The sequence below is a fragment of the Trachurus japonicus genome, chromosome 7, assembly GCF_045865225.1.
Source record: "Trachurus japonicus isolate A0001 chromosome 7, Traja_1.0".
Taxonomy (NCBI): Eukaryota; Metazoa; Chordata; class Actinopteri; order Carangiformes; family Carangidae; genus Trachurus; species Trachurus japonicus.
In genome coordinates, this window is record NC_140913.1 from 3153056 (window position 1) to 3166668 (window position 13613).

Here is a 13613-nt window from a genome sequence, read left to right on the forward strand (position 1 = left end):
TGCATGTTTTCTCACTTATTTAGAAGTCTGGAGATTCTGCTCTGTCTCATTTGGGTTTCAGTGACACTTACATTACAGTAAAACTGAATTACATGAATGTTGAAGTGACCATGTTCACAGGGAGGTTATACTGCTGGCATTGATTGCTCCTTAAAATAACATTAATCTATACTTTAATATTTATGTAAATTAGGGATGTCACGATTACTTGTTTTCACAATTAATCGCGGTATTAAACGCTACAATTAATTGATCGTAAAGATTCCTAAATACCGTCACTTTCCGACGGAACCGTATCGGCAGATGTGCGCCAAAGTAGGAAGATGCACAGATACTGGTGCATTTATCTAACGTAACACTGAATTGGTAGGAATTTAAATGTTAGCGTGTCATTTGTAATAAGAAAAAAAAAAATATTAAAATAAACTTAAACGTTTGGTATAGATGACAATTAATGACTTAAATATTTAAAACACTTCCCCCGGGGGATTAATAACTGGTCCTATATTAAGAGTTTAGTAATTATATTTTTTATATTTTGACTATATTTGATTTTACACATTCATAGTGTTATAATCGTGATAATCATAATACCGTGATTATTTCTGACAATAATCGTACTAAGAAAATCTATAATCGTGACATCCCTAAATACTTTTCTGTTATCAATTCTCTTTTCTCACAAGACAATGTATATAATATAATGTGTGTGTGTGTGTGTGTGTGTGTGTGTAAGATTGTCTATAAATAGTTTATTGTTCTGAGCTCATCCTGCTGTCTGTCAGTGTGTGTGTGTGTGTGTGTGTGTTATGTATACTATATGTACATACATGTCTGACCTATGAATACAGTTCATTGTTCTCTACCTTGTTTCCATAAGAACAGGTGATGTCATGGTCTGAGTGGTGCCTATGGTTTATGTGTATTTTAAATGTATGTGAGTGTGTGTGTGTGTGTGTGTGTGTCTGCATGCGTCTGCAGAGCTTCCAGTAGGATTTTGGAGCTTTGCTGTGGAGCCTCAGTGGAATGCAGCGCCTAGTAACTGCCTGACCAACCCAGTCACCAAGACCACAGCCTGTGTGTGTGTGTGTGTGTGTGTGTGTGTGTGACCCAGATACCTTGTTTTACTAGTCAAGGTCATTTCCAGAAAGGTATTTTTATGGTGGGTCTGATCTTATCTCCTGATTGGATCAATAACCTCCAGCTGTTCAGCTGCAGCAGCTGCTGGGCTCACTGAGCCTCGGCTTCAGACATAAAGGTGCTATTGTTAAGAGTGGCCCCATAAACTAAATGATAATAACATTATCAACACATGATGCTGCAACTATAATGATTACTTTTATTATCTTATTCATCTTTCCATTGGTTTTTTGATAACTAATTTTGATTAAATAGTGAAAACTGACATCATCAGTTTAAATGCTATAAAAAGAAGAATAAAATCAGCTTACACAGCAAAAGAGTTGAAATCAATTTAGTCATTTTTTGTCATTTGTAATTAAAATGAAAATAATTCATGAATTTTCCAGATTTATGGAGGCAGGGAGTACAGTCTGTCAGTGAATGTCCTCGTAAAAAATAGAGGTACAATAGAGTTGTGTGTGTGTGTGTGTGTGTGTGTGTGTGTGAGAGAGAGAGAGAGACAGAGAGAGAGAGTATGAGGTATGACAGGTGTGAATGTGTGTTGCTCAGCTCATATAAAGAGGGTTTATGCTGTATTATCATGGTATTAACACTGTGCAAGTGGTGTGTGTGTACAAATTGCATCTATCATTTGTCTTATTGTGCGTCATCAAAACGATGCAACACACACAAAGAAGGTAGGCATGCTTTATCCAAACACTTTATCTAAAAATAATCTGTCTATCTTAAAATAAAAACATGATACAATTTGCTCAATAAAAGGAAAAGTTTCTTATTCCATGTCCTTGTAGAGTAGCTGGTGCTCAGCAAATCTCAATTGTGCTATAATAAAGGAGAGGCTGTTTGTCTGTCATCAAATCTTATCAAGTGAATGATGCGTTCACTGTCGGCCGGTCTGCTGAACTAAAGTGACCAGACATCACAAAGTTCCAGCATTGTTGCCCTCAGTGGTTTGGTGTTGGCAGTTTTACTGCAGGACTTAAACTCAGTTTGAAGTTCATTAGGTAATAAAACAGTCTAATACATCGAACACGACATTTCATGACAGTGTTTAGTTTTTGTTAAAACTGTTAAAGAGGTGTCAAGTCACCTTCATTTTGGAGGCTGCAACAGCTTCTGGTGCTCATGGAGACAAGAGTCACAGAAACACTTATTAGTACAGGCAATGCCACAACTCTAGTCTTTTATTATAGCAGTGTATTTTTTTTCCTTCCTTTTTTGTTTTTCTCACTTGTAAAGTACTTTTATTAATGCTGTATGCCGATCGAGGCTAATGGATGGTGAATGGACTATGGGAAATATGATGTGTAAGTATAAGAATACTAAGATCTAGTGACTAGTCCATAAGAAAATCAGAAAGGACTTTCAAAGAACTTCAATCACGTCTAACTGTATATAAAATACATCTCCTCGGTATTTTTGTTGAGTTTGTGTTTGTGCATATGTATATGTCAAATAAAAAATACACAGTTACCATTGGCAGCTTGCCTGTTAGTGAGATGACTTCTGCTGTGGAACTTTCACAAGAGAGGCCGCAATGCATGATGGTCTCACACGACTGATGTAGTGTCCTCTGTCCACCACATTTTGCTGTGCCTTGTGATAACTCTGTTGTAGTGAATAGTGCATAAAGTTAAATCAATACAGTAAAATCAAACGTCCAAAGCAAAATGAACAAAATCACAATCAGTTGAATCAAACGTGTTCACGGTAAAGTCAGAACGTTTATTTCCAACATGGCCGCCAGGCATTGTTTTCCCTCCTGTTCACTTTCCTTTCTTGCTGCTGAGCCTCTTTTTGACCCTTTGTGTTTAAAGGTGTTTTATAAATAAAGGTTTACTCACAGACTTACTGCTGATGCTGCTGCATACCTACGTAAGCCCTCTGTCCATCCTCCCATCCCCAACAGCTGTCTCCCTCCCTTCCATCCCTCCATTCATCAGGGGGAGAAAAAACAAACGAGTGAAGGATGGACTTTAATCTTAATCAATTTCCCTTTTCTCTTCATCCCGTCTGTCTGCAATCTCCCCCCCCCCCCCCCGTTACCGTCACAGCCCTCCATCTCCCTTCACCGCCCCCTTTTTGTTCGCAGTGTCAGTTTTCTTTCATCTCTTTGTCATCCCTCTCTCCGTCCCTCTCTCTCCACAGTTGTCTCTCCAGTTGATTCTCCCTAATCCAGGATAACTTTGTGTGAAGCCTAAATACTGACTCACACCCCCATAATAACACCCTATAGACCTGCAGTTCACACATGAGCGCACTCACTCACTGCACACACACAAACACACACACTGCAGTTTTGTAACACTGTTCCCCTGACTCATGCACCCACGTCTTCTGTGAAATCAATTTATTTTTGTTTTACTTGAGCCCGTCATTGTTTCAAGAGCTAAGCAGCTCATAAAACTGAAACTGGATGCAGTGTGACCCAGCAGCTCCGTAGCGACACCTCCTCCATGTGGTCCAACGCCTGTTGGGATCATGTTTTGAAAACACAACCTGAGAAAAACTGAGTTAAGATAGCTTCATAGACAACAAACAAAACAAACAAGATGTAAAACTGACATGTCCTACAAGAACACATGTATTTTCATTTCATTTTGGTTCATGCATGATGAGATACAGACGTAGCCTACAGTAATCATGAAGCAACTCAAAATCTAAGTGGTGTCTGAAATGTGTCCACAGCTGTCCCCACGGACAAATGTAATATGTATTGAATTTCCATGTGGCAAATGTTAAATATAAATATGTAGGGAAAGTATTGGAAATGAGAGAACTCACTTCACATTCAAATAGAACGATATGACGTATGTGCTAACACTGTAGAAACACGTCACATGGATATATTTCCATCCCAAACGTGTTAATATGAGCTGATAAACAGTAGAGTCCAAACATCTCAGACCAGAATGAGAAGGCATGTTTACTGTAAATGTAATCATCATCAACCTAAAATCATCTACCAACAAAGAGAACTGTTAAGTATGTTGCTTTAACAAACACACATATAACTTATAAGGTTATAATGACATTTTTCACTACACATGAGTATTTAATAGATGTTATAAAGTTATAGTTCATATGAACATGTGATCCTAATATATATATTATATGAAATCCAACATCACTCGTGTTTTACATGCAAAATCCGTCTATGAGAACATAGTTAGGGCCACGGGCAATCGCACCGGGCACTGGTCCCAACAGCTATGAAATAGCTGCAGGGACCAGTGCCCGGGCGAAGCCCGGGCACTACTGTTATTGTGTGGATTTTTTCCTAGTTATTATTAGGGCCACGGGCAATCGCACCGGGCACTGGTCCCAACAGCTATGAAATAGCTGCAGGGACCAGTGCCCGGGCGAAGCCCGGGCACTACTGTTATTGTGTGGATTTTTTCTTATTATTATTATTATTCTCCTTCATCTTCCGGACGATTTTCGATTCGCTACTAGTCCTGCAACTCGAAGAGTTGCAGGACATATTATATATCAAAATGTGCGTCCTGATCGGGATCGCTGTGCTATTACTTTTCTCAACAGTTTACGAATTTTTCGCGACGTAGTCGCGAAAAACTGCGCAAAAATTTTGCATGTAAGTCAATGGGACGGGCGAAAAAAAAAGACCGAAAAAGACCAATCATTGGAGTTTAACAAAAGTCTACTGCTCAGGCATACTTTCACCTAGAGACTCCATTTAAACTTTAAACAGTAGACACAAGTCTTGTGTATTGTCGCATTACTCCACGTTTTGATACGTCATATAGTTTTTGATCAATCCCTGATCAATGACCATGATCATTTTTGGAGAGATTATGAGTTTATAATGGGTGTGTATTGCATAGAATGTTCGTGTCAGAGTGCGTGACATCATCGGTTAGAGTGGGAGAGAGTGAAGAAACATTCTGTATTTTTTCTTGATAAACTGTGAGCACGGCCACAATTTACACTCTACAGACATAATTTTTTCAGAATTTGTAAGACAAACTTGTTATCTCTCATGTCATGTGCTCAAAATATCAGAGAGACTTACAGAACTTACAGAATCAGCCTCTGAGTGCGGCCACGTCTGTCTCTGCTCCTCATTGAGTCCAATACAAATATTTTCTGAGAGGAGCAGAACGGCCTGATGTTTTAAAACTGCCAGCGTCGCCAAAATATTTACTGTAGAAACACCAAATCGTACCGAAATTTTCAGTAAGTCCTTAGAGCAACGTTGATCTGTGTTTTGTTCTGATAGGAGTTACCGTTTTCTCACCCTAAGCCTAATTGTGAGACCGGTTTAGAGGCAGAAAATGGCTCTATTTCTCCACGTTTCTGTCTGTCTCAGCCTGCGGGGGCCCCTATCGCCGTGGTAACCTCTTTGATCCTCAGGCCAGGGCTCGTTAACTTCATAAACAATCCACCTGGCGCTCGTTTAAATGTTTATAAACACAGACACAGCTAAATCAGACTGACACAGGATGCAGCTACTAACTAACTATGTGTCAAGTCAGTCACACACACACACACAGACTCTAGAGCCAGCTTCATGTGATTACAGTCACACACACACACACACACACACACACACACACACACACACACACAGACTCTCGAGCCAGCTTCATGTGATTACAGTCACACACACACACACAAACACACACACACACACCTTCATGTGATTAAAACACAGTTAACGTGCAACAGAATTTAAACTTAAACCATGATTTAATCTGGTTTTAAAGTTAAACCTTGTTGGTGTCACACACACACACACACACACACACAGACACACACACACCACACACACACACACACACACACACACACACACACACACACACACACACACACACAGTTAACCTAATGTGGTTACAGCTCCTCCATATCAGTGCTTATAGAAAGATGATCATGTGTCTGTCTGATCAGCTCTGTCTTGACCTTAAGATCGTGGGTTTGATTCCCATGTTGACAGAGATGGCACAACCCGCAGTAGCTCCCGTGGCCCATTCAAAATTTCCCGAGAGGAAATTTTCTAGTTAGGGCCACGGGCAATCGCACCGGGCACTGATCCCTACAGCTATGAAATAGCTGCAGGGACCAGTGCCCGGGCGAAGCCCGGGCACTACTGTTATTGTGTGGATTTTTTCTTCTTATTATTATTATTCTCCTTCATCTTCCGGACGATTTTCGATTCGCTACTAGTCCTGCAACTCGAAGAGTTGCAGGACATATTATATATCAAAATGTGCGTCCTGATCGGGATCGCTGTGCTATTACTTTTCTCAACAGTTTACGAATTTTTCGCGACGTAGTCGCGAAAAACTGCGCAAAAATTTTGCATGTAAGTCAATGGGACGGGCGAAAAAAAAAGACCGAAAAAGACCAATCATTGGAGTTTAACAAAAGTCTACTGCTCAGGCATACTTTCACCTAGAGACTCCATTTAAACTTTAAACAGTAGACACAAGTCTTGTGTATTGTCGCATTACTCCACGTTTTGATACGTCATATAGTTTTTGATCAATCCCTGATCAATGACCATGATCATTTTTGGAGAGATTATGAGTTTATAATGGGTGTGTATTGCATAGAATGTTCGTGTCAGAGTGCGTGACATCATCGGTTAGAGTGGGAGAGAGTGAAGAAACATTCTGTATTTTTTCTTGATAAACTGTGACCACGGCCACAATTTACACTCTACAGACATAATTTTTTCAGAATTTGTAAGACAAACTTGTTATCTCTCATGTCATGTGCTCAAAATATCAGAGAGACTTACAGAACTTACAGAATCAGCCTCTGAGTGCGGCCACGTCTGTCTCTGCTCCTCATTGAGTCCAATACAAATATTTTCTGAGAGGAGCAGAACGGCCTGATGTTTTAAAACTGCCAGCGTCGCCAAAATATTTACTGTAGAAACACCGAATCGTACCGAAATTTTCAGTAAGTCCTTAGAGCAACGTTGATCTGTGTTTTGTTCTGATAGGAGTTACCGTTTTGTCATGCTAAGCCTAATTGTGAGACCGGTTTAGAGGCAGAAAATGGCTCTATTTCTCCACGTTTCTGTCTGTCTCAGCCTGCGGGGGCCCCTATCGCCGTGGTAACCTCTTTGATCCTCAGGCCAGGGCTCGTTAACTTCATAAACAATCCACCTGGCGCTCGTTTAAATGTTTATAAACACAGACACAGCTAAATCAGACTGACACAGGATGCAGCTACTAACTAACTATGTGTCAAGTCAGTCACACACACACACACAGACTCTAGAGCCAGCTTCATGTGATTACAGTCACACACACACACACAGGTAACCTAATGTGGTTACAGCTCCTCCATATCAGTGCTTATAGAAAGATGATCATGTGTCTGTCTGATCAGCTCTGTCTTGACCTTAAGATCGTGGGTTTGATTCCCATGTTGACAGAGATGGCACAACCCGCAGTAGCTCCCGTGGCCCATTCAAAATTTCCCGAGAGGAAATTTTCTAGTTATTATTTTTCCACTTCCGGCCAGATTTCGATGTGCTACTAGTCCTGCAACTCGAAGAGTTGCAGGACATATTATATATCAAAACGTGCGTCTTGATCGGGATCGCTGTGCTATTACTTTTCTCAACAGTTTACGAATTTTTCGCGACGTAGTCGCGAAAAACTGCGCAAAAATTTTGCATGTAAGTCAATGGGACGGGCGAAAAAAAAAGACCGAAAAAGACCAATCATTGGAGTTTAACAAAAGTCTACTGCTCAGGCATACTTTCACCTAGAGACTCCATTTAAACTTTAAACAGTAGACACAAGTCTTGTGTATTGTCGTATTACTCCACGTTTTGATAGGTCATATAGTTTTTGATCAATCCCTGATCAATGACCATGATCATTTTTGGAGAAATTATGAGTTTATAATGGGTGTGTATTGCATGGAATGTTCGTGTCAGAGTGCGTGACATCATCGGTTAGAGTGGGAGAGAGTGAAGAAACATTCTGTATTTTTTCTGGATAAATTGCCACCACGGCCACAATTTACACTCTACAGACATAATTTTTTCAGAATTTGTAAGACAAACTTGTTATCTCTCATGTCATGTGCTCAAAATATCAGAGAGACTTACAGAACTTACAGAATCAGCCTCTGAGTGCGGCCACGTCTGTCCCTGCTCCTCATTGAGTCCAATACAAATATTTTCTGAGAGGAGCAGAACGGCCTGATGTTTTAAAACTGCCAGCGTCGCCAAAATATTTACTGTAGAAACACCAAATCGTACCGAAATTTTCAGTAAGTCCTTAGAGCAACGTTGATCTGTGTTTTGTTCTGATAGGAGTTACCGTTTTGTCATGCTAAGCCTAATTGTGAGGCCGGTTTCGAGGCAGAAAATGGCTGTTTTTCTCCACGTTTCTGTCTGTCTCAGCCTGCGGGGGCCCCTATCGCCGTGGTAACCTCTTTGATCCTCAGGCCAGGGCTCGTTAACTTCATAAACAATCCACCTGGCGCTCGTTTAAATGTTTATAAACACAGACACAGCTAAATCAGACTGACACAGGATGCAGCTACTAACTAACTATGTGACAAGTCAGTCACACACACACACACAGACTCTAGAGCCAGCTTCATGTGATTACAGTCACACACACACACACACACACACACACACACACACACACACACACACAGGTAACCTAATGTGGTTACAGCTCCTCCATATCAGTGCTTATAGAAAGATGATCATGTGTCTGTCTGATCAGCTCTGTCTTGACCTTAAGATCGTGGGTTTGATTCCCATGTTGACAGAGATGGCACAACCCGCAGTAGCTCCCGTGGCCCATTCAAAATTTCCCGAGAGGAAATTTTCTAGTTATAAATGTTAACCTTCGTCTTGTGTCAGCTTTCTGCTACCATCTATGGTGTTTGGGTCACTTTTGACTCTTGTTTTAAATCAGCTGTAAAACACACTAAAAATATTTTTTTCATCCAATTTGTTTTTCTTCTCTTGGTTACATTGTTAGGCTTCCTTATTCATGAAAATATTGGTTTCAATATTTTTTGGTGTGGGCCTCTGGGCTTTTTTTTTTTTTTGAAGCTTTTTTCAAGCTTCAATTGAATCTTCCTCTTGTCAGCTTTCTGCTACCATCTATGGTGTTAGGGTCAGTTTTGACCTGAGTCTTAAATCGGCTGTAAAACTCACTGTTTTGCACTTATGATTTCAGTTTTAACTCTCATTAGGGCCACGGGCCATCGCACCGGGCACTGATCCCTACAGCTATGAAATGAGCATACACACATACACTTACCAAACACATACACAATTTACACAATTACACACAAACAGACACACATGCACACACAACAAACACACACACAAATGGACACACACTAACCACACACAAATCCTACACTCATACACAAACAGACACACACGTCCAACACACACACATTTCATACAGTTGTCAGGTCAGAACTTTTTGTACATACTCTCACACACACACACACACACACACACACACACACACACACACACACACACACACACACACACACACACACACACACACACACACACACACACACACGTAACCTAATGTGGTTACAGCTCCTCCATATCAGTGCTTATAGAAAGATGATCAGTTCTGTCTTGACCTTACATAAGATCGTGGGTTTGACTCCCATGTTGACAGAGATGGCAAAACCGGCAGTAGCCCCGTGGCCCATTCAAAATTTCCCCAGAGGAAATTTTTTAGTTATTGTTCTTATCGTTATGTCCGGGTCAAAATGGACCCTTTTTTTGGTTTTATTTTTTTTAGTAAATAGAGACTCCTGACAAAGTCAAAAAGCCTTGATGCTATAAACAAATGTATGTGGTACTTTTAAGCACACTTCAAACCAAAGACTCACCCACTGTGGCTCGTTGTGATTGCTAAGCTGTGCCTGGAGCTGCTTGGACAGTCGGCTACAGTCAAATAAACATGGACCCGATCTCTTTCTGAGCGAGGCCGTGCAGGTTTGACCTGAACAACAGGAAGCCAGAGGCCCTATGTAACTCACACTGAGATAATAACTCACAAACATAAAGAGACATTTTAAGAACATGTAAGTTATTAGAAGTGTCTTACTGTTAAACTGATCCAGGATTTGCGTCCACAACAGGGACATTCTGCAGTAACATGAGTCCCGTCGCTTGTGTTTGGATTTAGGCGACAGGAAAACTCCACACTGGGCCAACAGGCCTGTTTCGAAGAGGCTGCAGGTCAGAGGATGAGACTGACTGACAGCAAAGGTCTGACGCTTCCAAAAGTTAACGAGTAAAAATAGCCTCATATTGAAGCTGCTCCTGTTTAATCCCACCGCAGATCAAATGAATAGCCACAATACACTCCTGTCCAAATCCTAATGATACTCACTGTGTGTGTGTGTGTGTGTGTGTGTGTGTGTGTGTGTGTGTGTGTGTGTGTGTGTGTGTGTGTGTGTGTGTGTCAGTCTGACCATCGATGAATGAAAGATAGCGTGTGCCAGCACCTCATCTATCTGTCACCATCTGAGGGGGGATTATACAGGGGGACGGTGGCTTGACATGGAGCCCATGTTTGTTTTAAAAGATAATTTTGTTTTACTACAATGTAAATCTTTGTTACATACTTTGTACATAACTTCCTAATCTGAAGGGACCCATTTGTTTTTCTGTTGCTACGTAGCTAGCATTAGCATTCACACAGCCAGTGTGGACGCAGCCATGTCATATACACTACGCAGGCAGCATGTTCCTGATGTTACACATGGTTATCAGCTGGTGAAGGTGCTGACCTTTGACCTGGGAACTTTCCATCAGTCTTTTATTGCATCATTAGACTGCACTAATTAACATTTAGCAAAAAAAAAAAAAAATTAAAACTTTGTTAAGATTTTTATTTTCAGCCAAACTTATTGTCTTAAAGCAGAAGTAAGCGATCCGGTCGTTTTGGCTAATGCTGCGTTCCAGGCAGGCTTTTGAAACCGTAAATTACAGCTTCAAGTCACAACTTACGACTTTGTAGCGTTCCAGACAACCCACTCGTGTTTTTCCGACCTGTTTTACCGGTGAAAGTCACTATAACGGCCACTCGTAACTTCCGACCGGTGAACTCGTACCAGATCGAACTGGTACCACTTCACAGGTCGGAAAAACACGAGTTACGAGTTTCCTTGAACGCACCATAACAGTCCTCGTCCCTACGTCACCACATTCACGGCGTCCCTTGGCTGCACACACAGCCCTGCATGCCGTTCTCTCTCCTCATTGGATAAAAACTGTAGGATACAATAAAGGTTTTCTCCTCGGCTCAGAACAGAGCAGAGTGACTGACAGACCCGTGTTTCAGTCCAAACACTCTATGCAAGTGATTGCTGTTGGAAGATAGAACTATTTAAGACTTATATTAACACAAATATATCACTTACTTCTGCTTTAAAAAGTCAGAGATAAAAGTTTGAAGTCAACATTACTGCAATGGCAAATGCTGCTTTTGACTCTGAATTCAAGTAGTAAAACTGTAACTGTAACTGTTTTGGCAACACTGTATTTGTAACAGTCATGCTAATAAAGTGCTTTTCATTGAAAATTGAATTGAGACAGCACTTCATCAGCAGGTAGATAGATATAGATAGGTACTGTAGGTAGATAGATAGATAGATAGATAGATAGATAGATAGATAGATAGATAGATAGATAGATAGATAGATAGATAGATAGATAGATAACCCAGTAGTACACGTTTCCATAGATAGCCCACAGATACAGAAGGAGAAGGAAGGAGAGAGAGAGAGAGAGAGAGAGAGAGAGAGAGAGAGGAGAGAGAGAGAGAGCAGATGTGGCTTTAGCTCTGCCTCTCTGCTTCATTTTGGGATTCCATCCTGACCACAGCAGGCCTTTTATGACCGTTCAGCTGGAGCAGTCGGACCAGTCAGCTGCAGCGGAGGGGGTCACATGCTGTGCTGACCTTCACAGAGAGGTTATAAAGTGAAGTGATGCTCGGTTAAGTCATTTATTCTGTTCCTCTGCACATCCTCACCAACTACACTGCAGCAAAGACACTAAATCCATCAAGAGCTTCTGACCAGACCAGACCAACCCGGCAGAGTGAGTACACAACCCAGAGAGATTTCTAACTATCTTAAATGATATCTATACTTTATGGAACTCATTTCATCATAATTAGGTTTTGGGAGTAATTTTCAATCTTGAATATCAAACAAAAAACTACACTACTCGTGAGTCTCGGTGCCTTTACTAGAAACTTCGTCCAGTGGAAGTCAGAATGTAATCAGAAAAAAAAAAAACTGTACTGGGGGCCAGGACCCAGGAGGCCCCAAGAGGCCCAGGACCAATGCATTTGAGTTTTTGGTAACATGAAGACTTGATACAAGAACATTAACACCTGGGCTTGTATCCCTGTCTTCTAAATAAAAAATATAAAAATAAAAATACATTTAAAAAAATATAGTTTATGATGAATGTACCTGAAAACTTTAAAGGTCCCATGTGTGTATATATATATTTATTTATTTATTTATTACGCGGCTCTATTGAATGCTGCTCTCTGATTGGTCCATCGCTGCGTTCTGTGGTCCGTTATTTCTGTATAATGACCGTCGTCAAGTATAATGACCGTTGCTAGGGACGCCGCTCTGATCAGCACAGCACAGAAAAGAGAAACTATGCAGGATACTTACTTTATGTTTCATTTTTTACCGTCATTAAACAGCTTCGGACTGACTGTGATGTTAGATAAACCACTTGTAACTTGTTACAAGTAGAGTGGAGGCTCCTTCCACATCGCTGCTGGAAACCAAACCTGCGATCAGAGCCTCTGACCCGGTGTCACAGCTCTCCTCGTCTCGGTGGCACCGCGGCTCCGCAACACATATGCACCCCGTAAACAGTAAAGTTAATCTCTTGTTTATGACAGATACGACTACACACAATACACACACCGTAACACGTGTATGGTAATCCATCGATCCACTGTTTGATTATCAAAGGCTTCAAATGCACGACCGGGAGGAGGCTCAGCAAAACAGCGATGTGACCAGTCTTGCAGATTCGCTAAATGATGCAATTATAAATCGATGGAAGTCGTATTTTGATCAACATTATGTTTCAAATGAATTATTTCACTCGTAAACCGTGTGGCTGTACCTCTCTGGGAAAGACACAGTGGCAGACAGTTGCTCTTCTCAACCAGAGTACCAGTAGCTACTGGGAATCCTACATAGTGTTGCTTCTAAAAACACAAAGATATCTTCTTACAAGTTAACATCTTAAAAAGAAAAATTTAAATTCTCATTTATAAAAAAAAATCTAAATCATTTCATCATTGTATGTGTGTGTGTGTGCATGTGTGTTTGTCACATATAAGGAAGGATAAAAGGCATCAAGACTAAGTTAAGGCATGATCACACTCAGCAACATCTGCTGTCTAACAGCACAATCAAATGGTTATATTTACCGTTAGCATTTG

General features: G+C 40.8%; 1 protein-coding gene across 2 annotated transcripts in view; it reads left to right on the forward strand.

Annotated features, from left to right (window-relative positions):
* Positions 1-11949: 11949 nt before the first annotated feature.
* LOC146984011 (myosin-7B-like) overlaps positions 11950-13613 on the forward strand; it is a 33763-nt gene continuing 32099 nt past the window's right edge. For both annotated transcript variants that reach the window (XM_085780811.1, XM_085780812.1), the window contains exon 1: positions 11950-12232. The gene's annotated coding sequence lies outside the window, so the exon portion shown is untranslated. The remainder of the gene's footprint in view (positions 12233-13613) is intronic.